At 44.6% G+C, this 12,242-nt stretch overlaps 1 protein-coding gene across 1 annotated transcript in view; it reads right to left on the bottom strand.

The window, feature by feature from the left end:
- exosc8 (exosome component 8) overlaps nt 1-12,242 on the bottom strand; it is a 65,077-nt gene that overhangs the window by 22,672 nt on the left and 30,163 nt on the right. The gene's annotated exons all lie outside the window — the stretch shown is intronic.

Raw genomic sequence — 12,242 nt, forward strand, 5'->3', positions numbered from 1 at the left:
AGTACAGCTTGAATCCACAACCTGTCTCAGAAAAGAAAATTAAAAACAAATTAGATTTGTCAAAATTATAATTAAATGCATTTTAATTAGTGGTTTACCATATATAGTTAATTTTGGCAACTACATATCTGGAAGTAATGAAACTGTGAAAAAGTGCAACCTCCTGTCAAATATAAACACAGTAATAGGTTATTACACCAAATGACCTCCAGCTCCTTTGGATTGTATTTTTAAGTCAGTACACGTCAATTGCCACTGGGCCCTTCGAGCCTGCTCCGCTATTTGATAAGATCATGGCTGATATGGTGGTGGTCTCAACTCCAATTTCCTGCCTGCCCCATAACTCTCAACTCCCTTGTCTATCAAAACTCTATCCAACTCAGCCTTGAATAAATTCAAATACCCAGCCTCGACTGCTTTCTGCGGAAAGAGAATTCCACAGACTAACAACCCTTCAAGAAAAAAAAAATGTTCCTCATCTCCGTCTTGTCATGCAGGCCCCCACCTGCCAAGAAGCTAGCACACTAATTTCGCCACATGGACATTAAACTTCAAATTGTTGCTGGGAAGAAACGAGGGCCTATTACAAGGAATTGTCAGGCCCCTAGCCGGAAAGACATTTTCGCATAGTAGCAGAGAGTGTTGGAACAAAGGAACCAGTCCCTGCTCCCAATACACAGAACGGATGTGGTCAGACCAGTTTAGTCACATGACTAACTGGCTGTTACAAAGTTTTGAAATGAGTGTTAAATTGGAGGAACAGTGTGTTTGAAGCCAGGAAAGCTCCTGGCGTCTGGATCGATAACATCTCTTTCTCACCAGCTTTGGAATCCAGTGAAGACACATGAACCCCAAGAGAGAAAAGTCTCCTACAGTGAACACGATTTAAGAAGAATACTGGGCCCCAACAAAAAGCAAGAACTACCTACAAAAGGACTCTACAGTGAGTTTGAAGCACAGTAACAAGACACTCCTCAGATATTACCTCAACCCTCTCCGCTTTATTTTTCTTCTGCTCTTTTCTGTCCCTATCTGCCTGTGCGTGTCACGTAAGCATGCTAGCGTGGGCGCATCATGTATCTGGAAGGCATTAACCGAATTAGAGTTTAAGTTGTAATAAATTTCACTTCTTTAAACTCAAGAAAGCTTGTTTGTGCTCATTTCTTTGCCTTATAATTGGAAAGCGGTGAACAAGGATTCACCAAGGGAGAGCTCAAAACACTGTGTTTACAATTAAACCCTGTTACAGTAAGACTAAGTGAAGGCTGAAAGGGAGCCCCAGACACCTTTCTCACCTGGTCATAACAGAAATTTGGGTGCTAGCATCCGGGATTGACCCACAAGCAAACAAGATAAATTGGAAGTGGGAAGTCAAATTGTTTCCAAGCAAAAAAGAGCAAGTTTTCAATACAGGTTTTCTTGTGGATGTGTGTGATTGAATACTTAACATGTCTGCAACTGAAGCTCGTGACTCCTCAAGCCAGGGTGAAGTAACTTGGGATAAGTTAAAAGCACTGTCTACAGAGGAGTTGAGGAAAATGACTGAGCAGTGTGAGATCACTGTACATGGCAGGGCTAGGAAGTCTGAACTCCTAAGACTAGTGGCCAACCATTTTTCCTTACTGTCTGAAGAAGCAGAAGGAGTGTTAGAAGCAGACTCCAACAGGGTATTGTTGGCAAAGATACAATCGGAACAAAGGAAACTTGAATTTGAGGAAAGAGAGGAGAGAGAGCCTTTCAAAAGGGACGTGATGGAAATGAAAGGCAGGGGGCGAGAGCAAGAGTGAAAAAGACAGGAGAAGGAATGAGAGAGGAAAGAGAGAGAAAGAATATTCCAGGAAGAATGTGAAGAGAATTGAAGCAGCTTGAGTCAACTAGGAGGCGACAGAGTGACCCCCAGTGAAAGCATGGCCAATGTGGAGGAGCGTAATTCTGGGCTGGGTACAAAATTGCTAAAACTCACTCAACTAATTCCAAAATTCAATGAGGAAGATGTGGAAGCATTTTATGTGTCTTCTGAGAAACTGACAAGGCAGCTAAAATGGCCAGCTGAGACCTAGTCTCTTTTACTACAAAGCAAGCTAACTGGAAAAGCCCATGAGGTTTATTCCCCATTGCCAGATGAGAGTTCATCAAGTTATGACCTGACCAAAAATGCTGTCCTCAGGGCATATGTATTAGTACCCGAAGCCTATCTCCAAAAGTTTAGAACCCTCAAAAAGCAAACTAATTAAACTTATCTCGAGTTTGAAAGTAGTAAGCAGCTGGCTTTTGACTAGTGGCTAACGGCTCAAAGTACAGCTCAGCTATGAGAATCTCAGGGAAGTAGTTCTGTTAGAGGAATTTAAAAACTCTCTCCCACTCTCAATAAAGACCCACGTAGAGGAGCAGCAAGTCCAGAGAGCCCGGCAAGCAGCCGTTCTGGCTGATGAATTTGCTTTAATTTATGTCAGTTTCCCAGGGCAGAACCTTTCCTAATCACCCCCACAAATCTGAAAAGGACAAGGGGTGGGAAGGTGATCTCCACCCAGGCAGTCCTGAGAGAAAAAGGAAAGCAGGAGACACAGGGGGCCCTTCTCCAGCCAAAAAGGAGGGCACTGTGAGCAAGAGTGAGACCCGGAGACCTGTGTGCTTCCACTGCAATAAAGCAGGGCATTTAAAAGCTGACTGTAGGAAACGTAAGGGAAAACCGGTAGGGTTAATCAGGGCACACCAGCTCAGTGAAGACAGGACCCTGATGGAACGTACAGTAGAACACGCTGTGGCTTTAACTGCAGTAAGAGTGCTACCCAGGAAGCTTACTACGGCCAATGCAGGAAAAGCTAATAGTCTTCAAGAATCCTATCAGTGTTTTGCATCTGAAGGGAAAGTAACCCCATACTCCGAGTGGGGCCAGCAAGCCCATATTGATTCTCAGGGACACAGGGGCCACGAGATCCCTTTTATTGGGAAAAGGCCTGATCTCTCCTCCAGAGAGTGCAGTGAACACCAAAATAGTGGTGAATGGTATTGGAGGGCAGTGTACGCCTGTACCTGTACACCTGGAGTGCGACCTGGTTTCGGGACTGGTGACCGTAGGGATTGTCCCTAGTTTGCCTGTGGACGGGGTTGACCTGCTCCTAGGTAATGATCTGGCCAGGGTGAAGGTGGTAGCCCCCCTCCCCCAGTAGTGAAAATGAGGCCGCAGGAGGTCAGAGACACAGGGTAGTGGCAGGAGACGGTCCCCTGCAGTTTCCCTGAATGTGTAGATCAGGCCAAAATCAAACCAGCTCCCCTAGAGGAGACTGAATTAGCACTGCAGGCAGATGACCATGAGGTCTGCCTGTCCGAGACTTTCTGTGGAAAGTTAGATGACCCAGTGGATGAATTCAATGGATTTTCCCTAGCTGAGGCTCAGCGAGCCGACCCAGTATTGTGAGAGTTAGCACAGACTGTCCAGTCTGAAAGTGAAGCACAGGGAGTCCCTGATTGCTACTAGTTAAAGAATGAGGTACTGATGAGGAAATGGAGTTCTCCTCGCAGACTGAAGAGCAAGGAGTGGACAGTAGTTCAATTAGTGGTGCCACAGAGGTACCGGAGAGAAATATTAAGAAGGGCCCACAAGACTACAGTGGCTGTACATGTCGGTATACGAAAGACCAAAGCCCGCATAAGACAGCAGTTTGACTGGTCAAAACTCCACAAAGATGTGGAGTACTGCAGGAGTTGCCACATGTGCCAAGTTGAGGGGAAGGCAGTGGTGTAGTGGTATTGTCACTGGACTAGTAACCCAGAGACCCAGGGTATTGCTCTGGGGACATGCGTTCAAATCCCACCACAGCAGAAGGTGGAATTTGAAATCAATTAATAAATCTGGACTTTAAAGCTAGTCTAATGATGGCCATGAAACTATTGTCGCTTGTTGTAAAAACCCATCTGGTTCACTAATGTCCTTTAGGGAAGGAAATCTGCTGTCCTTACCTGGTCTGGCCTACATGTGACTCCAGACCCACAGCAATGTGGTTGACTCTTACATGCCCTCTGAAATGGCCTAGCAAGCCACTCTGTTAGGGCAATTAGGGATGGGCAATAAATGCTGGCCTGGCCAGCGACGCCCACATCCCATGAATGAATTAAAAAAAAAATCCCCAACCTACAGCGAAACCTGCACCCCTAAGTCCTGTATCAGCATTAGGAGGATCCTCCAGCAGAGGGCTGGTGAACTGTAAAGGACTGTAGGATCAGTAAGTTCGCGGATGACACAAAGATTGGCCGAGTGGTTAACAGTGAGGTGGAGTGTCTTAGGTTACAGGAAGATATAGACAGGATGGTCAAATGGGCAGAAAAGTGGCTGATGGAATTTAACGCTGAGAAGTGTGAGGTGATACACTTTGGTAGGAGTAATGTGACACGGAAATATTCAATGAATGGCCTGACACTGGGAAGTTCCAAGGAACCTTGGCGTGTTTGTCCATAGATCTCTGAAGGCAGAAGAGCAGGTTAATAGGGTGGTGAAAAAGGCATATGGGATACTTGCCTTTATCAATCGAGGCATAGGTTACAAAAGCAGGGAGGTCATGTTGGAGTTGTACAGAATTTTGGTAAGGCCACAGTTGGAGTACTGTGTGCAATTCTGGTCGCCACATTATAGGAAGGATGTGATTGCATTGCAGGGGGTGCAGAGGCGATTCACCAGGATGCTGCCTGGGATGGAACATTTAAGCTATGAAGAAAGGTTGGATAGGCTTGGGTTGTTTTCACTGGAACAGAGAAGACTGAGGGGTGACCTGATCGAGGTGTACAAGATTATGAGGGGCATGGACAGGGTGAATAGGGAGCAGCTGTTCCCCTTTATTCGTTTATTTAGAGATACAGCACTGAAACAGGCCCTTCGGCCCACCGAGTCTGTGCCGACCACCCACCCACCACCCATTTATACTAATCCTACATTAATCCCATATTCCTACCACATCCCCACCTTCCCTATATCCCCCTACCACCTACCTATACGAGGGGCAATTTATAATGACCAATTTACCTATCAACCTGCAAGTCTTTGGCTGTGGGAGGAAACCGGAGCACCCGGCGAAAACCCACACGGTCACAGGGAGAACTTGCAAACTCCGCACAGGCAGTACCCAGAATTGAACCCGGGTCGCTGGAGCTGTGAGGCTGCGGTGCTAACCACTGTGCCACTCAGTTGAAGGGTCAGTTACGAGGGGTCACAAGTTTAAGGTGAGGGGCGGGAGGTTTAAGGGGGATTTGAGGAAGAACATTTTTACCCAGAGGGTGGTGACGGTCTGGAATGCCCTGCCTGGGAGGGTGATAGATGCAGGTTGCCTCACATCCTTTAAAAAGTACCTGGATGAGCACTTGGCACGTCATAACATTCAAGGCTATGGGCCAAGTGCTGGCAAATGGGATTAGGTAGACAGGTCAGGTGTCTTTAATGCATCGGTGCAGACTCGATGGGCCGAAGGGCCTCTTCTGCACTGTATTATTCTGTGATTCTGTGATGCCCGCTGAGAACAAAAGTGGACAGGCAGGCACAAGGCTGGCAAAAGTTTAGAAAGAGAAGGGGAAAAAGTGACCAAGAAAGCAGGTTAAAGGAAGTTCGGGAGGAATCCCAGATGTAAACCCCTACTGTCTGGTCAGCCAACCCTGGAAAATATGAAAAGTCAGACCCCATCAACTCCTATGTAAATGCAGACACTAGAAGCACCCCACCAGAGTTACTAACAGCATTTACAGGAACCTGCAGAGACAAAGTGAGATCTCCAGGGGGCACAGAAACCGTGAGGGTGATGCCTCACCTAGTCAAAGCGCCACAGGAGTGTGCAGTCAGGTCGGCACAAATACCTACAGGCAGGGGTGTCCCAGAGAACAAAGGGGAGATTAACAAAGAATTCTCCCCCACAGAGAAATAGGGAACTACCCATCTCCTGAAGTCAAAAGCCTTTTCATGACTCAGCAAAGCACTGAGAGGGTGTTCAGGGTAGACCTGCCCACTACCAACTCTCCTGGAAATTTTTTTTACCTCAGCAGGAACCAAGACCCTCGGCAATCATGGCAATGGGAAAACTGAAGAAAAGCTTCCCCAAAGAACAACATGGTTACTGGGGTGCCAAAAAGGGGAAATTAAAGCAGCACTGGCACCCAGAAAAGACAATTTTAATAAGCTTTATGATTCATGAATGAATGGAAATGAGAGAAATGCATGGTTTTCTGTATCTGCTTATATATATTTCTCTCAACCCTTTTAATGAAATGCGCCTTTTTTTCAAATCGCATTTCATCCCCCTGGGTGTGGACATGTCATGCAGGCCCCCACCTGCCAAGAAGCTGGCACATTAATTTCGCCACACGGACATTAAACTTCAAATTGTTGCTAGGAAGAGGGCCTACTACAAGGAAGAGGCCCCTAGCCGGAAAGACATTTTTGCATAGTAGCACACAGTGTTGGAAAGAAGGAACCGGGTCCCTGCTCCCAATACACAGAACGGACATGGTCAGACCAGTTTAATCACATGACTAACTGGCTGTTGCAGAGTTTTGAAATGAGAGTTAAATTGGAGAAACGGTGTTTGAAGCCAGGAAAGCTCTTTGCTCCTGAATTGAGAACATCTCTCGTCTGTCTGCTCTCTTCTCTTTCTCACAAGCTTCTGAATCCACTGAAGACACATGAACCCCAAGAGAGAAAAGTCTCCTACAGTGAACAAAGTTTAAGAAGAATACTGGGCCCCAACGAAAAGCAAAAACTACCTCCAAAAGGACTCTACAGAGAGCTCGAAGCAGAGTAACGAGAAGCTCCTCAGATATTGCCTCAAACCTCTCCACTTTATTTTTCTTCTGCTCTTTTCTGTCCCTATCTGCATGTGTGCAATACATCTGCATGCTAGCATGGACACGTTGAGTATCTGGAAGTTGTTAACCGAATTAGAGTTTAAGTTTTAATAAATTTCACTTTTCTTCTTTAAACCCAAGAAAACCTGCTTGTGCTCATTTCTTTGCCTTATAATTGGAAAGCGGTTACAAGGATTCACCAAGGGAGTGCTCAAAACACAATGCGTTTAAAATTAAACCCTGTTACAGTAAGATCAAGTGAAGGCTGAAAAGGGACCCCTAGACACCTTTCTCACCTGGTCGTAACAGTCTTAAAAGGGAGACATTTCACTCTTGAACTCTGTCCCCTAGTTCTAGTCTCCCCACAAGTGGAAACATCAACTCTATCAAGTCCAACCAACATACCAAAGAACAATATAACATCTGGGTTTGAATCAAATCAGTGAGATTTTAAAATGAATAACTGGTATGAATCATTCCATGAACACCATCTGTTAACAGTGGACTTGCATTGGAACATAGAAACAGGTGGAGGCTATTCAGCCCCTCAAGTCTATTGCATCATTGAATTAGATCACGGCTGACCAGTACCTCAACTCCATTTAGTCGCCCTTATTCCAGATCCCTTGCTACCCTTACCACACAAAAATCACAGCCTTAATAATTTTCAACTGACCGAGAATCCACAGCCTTATGAGGCTGGGGGGGGGGGAAAGAGAGTTCCAGATTTCCACTGCACTGTGTGTGAATAAGAGATCACTCTTAAATGGCTTAGCTGTAATTTTAAGATTATATCCCTTTGTTCTGGATGCCTCCACCAAAGCAATTATTTTCTTTGTATCAACCCTATCAAATTCATCATTTTAAACACCTTGATTAGATCACCCGTCAACCTTCTGATCGTTAAGACGTACAAACCAAGTTAATACAACTGTTCTTATAATTTAACTCTGCACTGTATTCTTGCAAGGTGAATATACATTTCCTGAACTTTGGTGCCCAAAATTGAAGACAGTACTACAGAGGAGGTCTGACCTACGATCTGTGCAATTGAAGCATCATTTCCTCACTTTTGTATTCCAACCCACTTGAAATAAAGACCAACATTCCATCAACCTTTTTGATTATACTCCCGTGTGCGCTAGTTTTCAGTGCTTTGTGAACATGGACACCTAAATCACTTTGCTCCTTCACAACTCCTAGTCACTCGCCATTAAGAAAGCATTCCTATTTTTCTTCCTCAGATTCGAAGAGGATCTTATGCTTCCCCACTTTGAGCTCCATCTGCCATTGTTTTGCCCATTCACTTCAGTGTGTTTAAATCCCATTGTAACTTCCTGCTCCCATCTACACAACTTACTGCACCTTATAACTTGGTATCATCAGAAACCTTGCAGAGTTGAACAGAACGGATCCAAGACTGATCAACATTATATAACCAAATACAGTATTCAATATCTAAAAGTTGGTTTCTACTTTTATAAAGGATATAGATCGCTGTGATATCTTTGAATTTCAGGTCCCCTTAAACTTTGTCATTAATAGATTTTTTACAAGGTGGTATTTCAAGAGTTATAAGATGCAGATAAATTAAATTTTTAAAAATGGCAAAATTAAAAATTCAAATATATTTGACAGCTTTCAGTAAGAATTTTGCATATATGGCAAAAAACCCTAAAGCATCATTTGTTGACAGCTAACAAGTAAGTTTGAACAAAGTCAGCTCATAATAATTCAGGGTGGATGTGGAAAGGATGCTTCCCCTTGTGGGAGAATCTAGAACTAGGGGTCACTGTTTAAAAATAAGGGGTCACCCATTTAAGACAGAGATGAGAAGAAATTTTTTCTCCCTGAGGGTCGTGAGTCTTGGGAACTCTCTTCCTCAAAACGCAGTGGAAGCAGAGTCTTTGAATATTTTTAAGGCAGAGGTAGATAGATTCTTGATAACCAATGAGGTGAAAGGTTATCGGGAGTAGGCGGGAATATGGAGTTGAGGTTACAATCAGATCAGCCATGATCTTATTGAATGGTGGAGCAGGCTCGAGGGATCGAGTGGCCTACTCCTGCTCCTAATTTGTACATTCATATGTTTGTATAATCATGGCCTCTGTCACAAGAGAAAAAAAAAATCAATCCTCAACAGTGGGTCACCTACCACCCACCCACAGCTGATGAACAAGTATGCCTCATGTTGAACACCACTTGTAAGAAGCACTGAGGGTAGCAAGGGCACAGAATGTACTCTGGGTGGGGGACTTCAATGTCCATCACCAAGTGTGGCTCAATAGCATCACTACTAACCGTGCTGGCAGAGTCCTGAAGGACAGAACTGCCAGACTGGACCTGTGGCAAGTGGTGAGTGAACCAACAAGAGGGAAAAACTTACTTGACCTCGTCCATGACAGCATTGTTAGGAGTGACTACCACCCAGTCCTTGTGCAGACAAAATCCCGTCTCCACAATGAGGACACTGTCCATTGTATTGTCTGGTACTGTGCTATATGGGATAGGTTCAGAATCGATCTAGCAGCTCAAAACTAGGTATTCATGAATGGCTGTGGGCCATCAGCAGCAGAACTGAATTTCAAAATCTGTAACTTCATGGCCCCTTCTCTCTACCATTACCATCAAGCCAAAAGAGCAACTCTGGTTCAATAAGGAGTGTAGAAGAGCATGCCAGAAGCAGCACCAAGAATACCTATATTCTATAGGAGAGGACTACATGCATGCTAAACGGCAGAAATAGCATGCTAGAGACAGGGCTAAGCGATCTGCCAATCAACAGATCAGAACAAAGCTTTGCAGTCCTACCACATCCAGTCATGAATTGTGGTGGACAATTAAACAAACAGGAGGAGGAAGTTTGTGGACATCTCATCCTAAACAATTGCACTGTAAGGAAAAGAAGCAAATTGACAATTTTTAAGAATGATCATTTAACCAGCATGCTTTGAGAAAAATGCAGAGCTGGGAGCTGTGCTGGTTGTTTTTCCTTTGAAAAGTTGCAGAACTGAGACACATTTTCAGACGCTATCAGAAGGCAGCGAGGCCACGTAGTAGGCCTTGAAGGCTCCTCTGCTACTAAAAACAAGAACAACTTCTGGTAAGTCTATACAATAGTTCGGAGCTTTATCTGGAAGATTGCCAACTCAGTAGACTTGAGTCTAAGATCCAAGGAATGGTTACTTGCAGCTTCATACAGACTGGGAAATTGCTGGAAGGGACTTCAAGTGTATCCAAAACACAGCATTAGTTTTCCCATGTATGCTGACAAGGCTCAGCTCTACCACACCACCACTTCTCTTGAATCCTCCACAGTTGCTCAGTTATCAGATTGCTTATCCAACATCCAGTACTGGATGAGCAGAAATTTCCTATTAAATATTGGGAAGACTGAAGCCATTGTTTTCGGTCCCCACTCCAAACTCTGTTCCCTAGCTACCGACTCCATCCCTCTCGCTGCCAACAGTCTGAGATTTAGCCAGCTTTGCAACCTTTGTGTCACATTTGACTCAGAGATGAGATTCTGACCTCATATTCATGCCATTACTAAGACTGCCTATTTCCACCTCCATAACATCGCCCAGCGCAGCTCATCTGATGCTTAAACCGTCATTCATGCCTTTGTTACCTCTAGACTTAATTATTCCAATGCACTCCTGGCTGCTCTCCCACATTCTACTCTCTGTCATCTAAAACATGGAAATAGCATGCTAGAGACAGAGCTAAGCAATCTGACAACCAACAGATCAGATCAAAGCTATGCAGTCCTACCACATCCAATCATGAATGATGATGGGGACAATTAAGCAACAGGAGGAGGCGGCTCATGAACATCTCATCCTAAATGATGGCGTGTAAGGAAAAGAAGCAAATTGACAATTTTTAGAATGACCATTTAACCAGCATGCTTTGAGAAAAATGCAGAGCTGGGAGCAGCGCTGGTTGTTTTTGTTTAACTTGAACTGTGAGACATTTTCAGACAGCACCATCAGAAGGCAGCAAGACCACATAGCAAACTTTGAAGACTCCTCTGCTGCCTGTGTCTTAACTCGCACCAAGTCCCATTCCTCTATCACCCTTGTGCTTGCTGACCTAAACTGGCTCCTGGTCAAGCAATGTCTTGATTTTAAAATTCTCATCCTTGTTTCAAATCCCTCCATGGCCTTGCCCCTCCCTATCTCTGTAATCTCCTCCAGTCATACAAACCTCCAAGGGGTGGCACAGTGGCGCAGTGGTTAGCACCGCAGCCTCACAGCACCAGCAACCCGAGTTCGGTTCTGGGTACTGCCTGTGCGGAGTTTGTAAGTTCTCCCTGTGACCGCGTGGGTTTCCGCCGGGTGCTCCGGTTTCCTCCCACAGCCAAAGACTTGCAGGTTGATAGATAAATTGGCCATTGTAAATTGCCCCCAGTGTAGGTTGGTAGTAGGATAATTGAGGGAAGATGGGGATGTGGTAGGGAATATGGGGTTAATGTAGGATTAATATAAATGGGTGGCTGTTGGTCGGCACAGACTCGGTGGGCTGAAGGGCCTGCTTCAATGCTGTATCTCTCTATGACTCTAAGATATCTACACTCCTCTAATTCTGGTCTCTTGTGCATCCCTGATTTTAATCGCCCCATCACTGGTAGCCATACCTTCAGTTGCCTAGGTCCCAAGCTCTGGAATTCCTTCCCTTCACCACTCCCCCTCGCGTTACTTCTTTAAGACACTTCCTTAAAACCTAACTCTTTAACCAAGTTTTATATCATCTGACCCAATATCTCCTTTTCTGGCTCGGTGTCAGATACTTTGTTTTTCACTCCTGTGAGCGCCTTGGGACGTTTTATGTTAAAAGTGCTATATAAATATAAGTTGTTGTATAAAAGACAGTGACTTTTAAATTTTCGATACTGCAGTAGGAGGAAAGAGGGAGTCCGAATGATCATCGGGAGGAGAATCTGCAAACACTAGCTGGTCACTTCGAGGTGATTTTATGACAATTAACTTCTAATACACTGGGGCATCGTGTAACTAGAGCATTGTACTACTATGAATAGAGTAGTGAGGGCATTGTATTGCCAGAACATTGTATCACAGGGAACTGTGTTGCAGTTTAAAGGTTATAATCCAGTCTTCAAATAAACAAACCTTATTAAACAGTCATTATTTTATTCTCTTATAATTCACAGGTCAAAATGAACTACAAGCCTATATAGATAAAAAGGCATACACAAAGCCAAGCATGTGAGTGCAAAAGACAAGGCTGAAGCATCTGCAACCGTCTTCAGCCAGAGGTGCCGAGTGGATGATCCATCTCAGCATCTTGCCGAGGTCCCCAGCATCACTGAAGTCATCCTTCAGTCAATTGGATTCACTCCACGTGATGTCAAGAAATGGCTCAGCGCACTGGATACAGCAAAGCCAAAAGCACCAACA

The sequence above is a fragment of the Heterodontus francisci genome, chromosome 6, assembly GCF_036365525.1.
Source record: "Heterodontus francisci isolate sHetFra1 chromosome 6, sHetFra1.hap1, whole genome shotgun sequence".
In the NCBI taxonomy this organism is placed as follows: Eukaryota; Metazoa; Chordata; class Chondrichthyes; order Heterodontiformes; family Heterodontidae; genus Heterodontus; species Heterodontus francisci.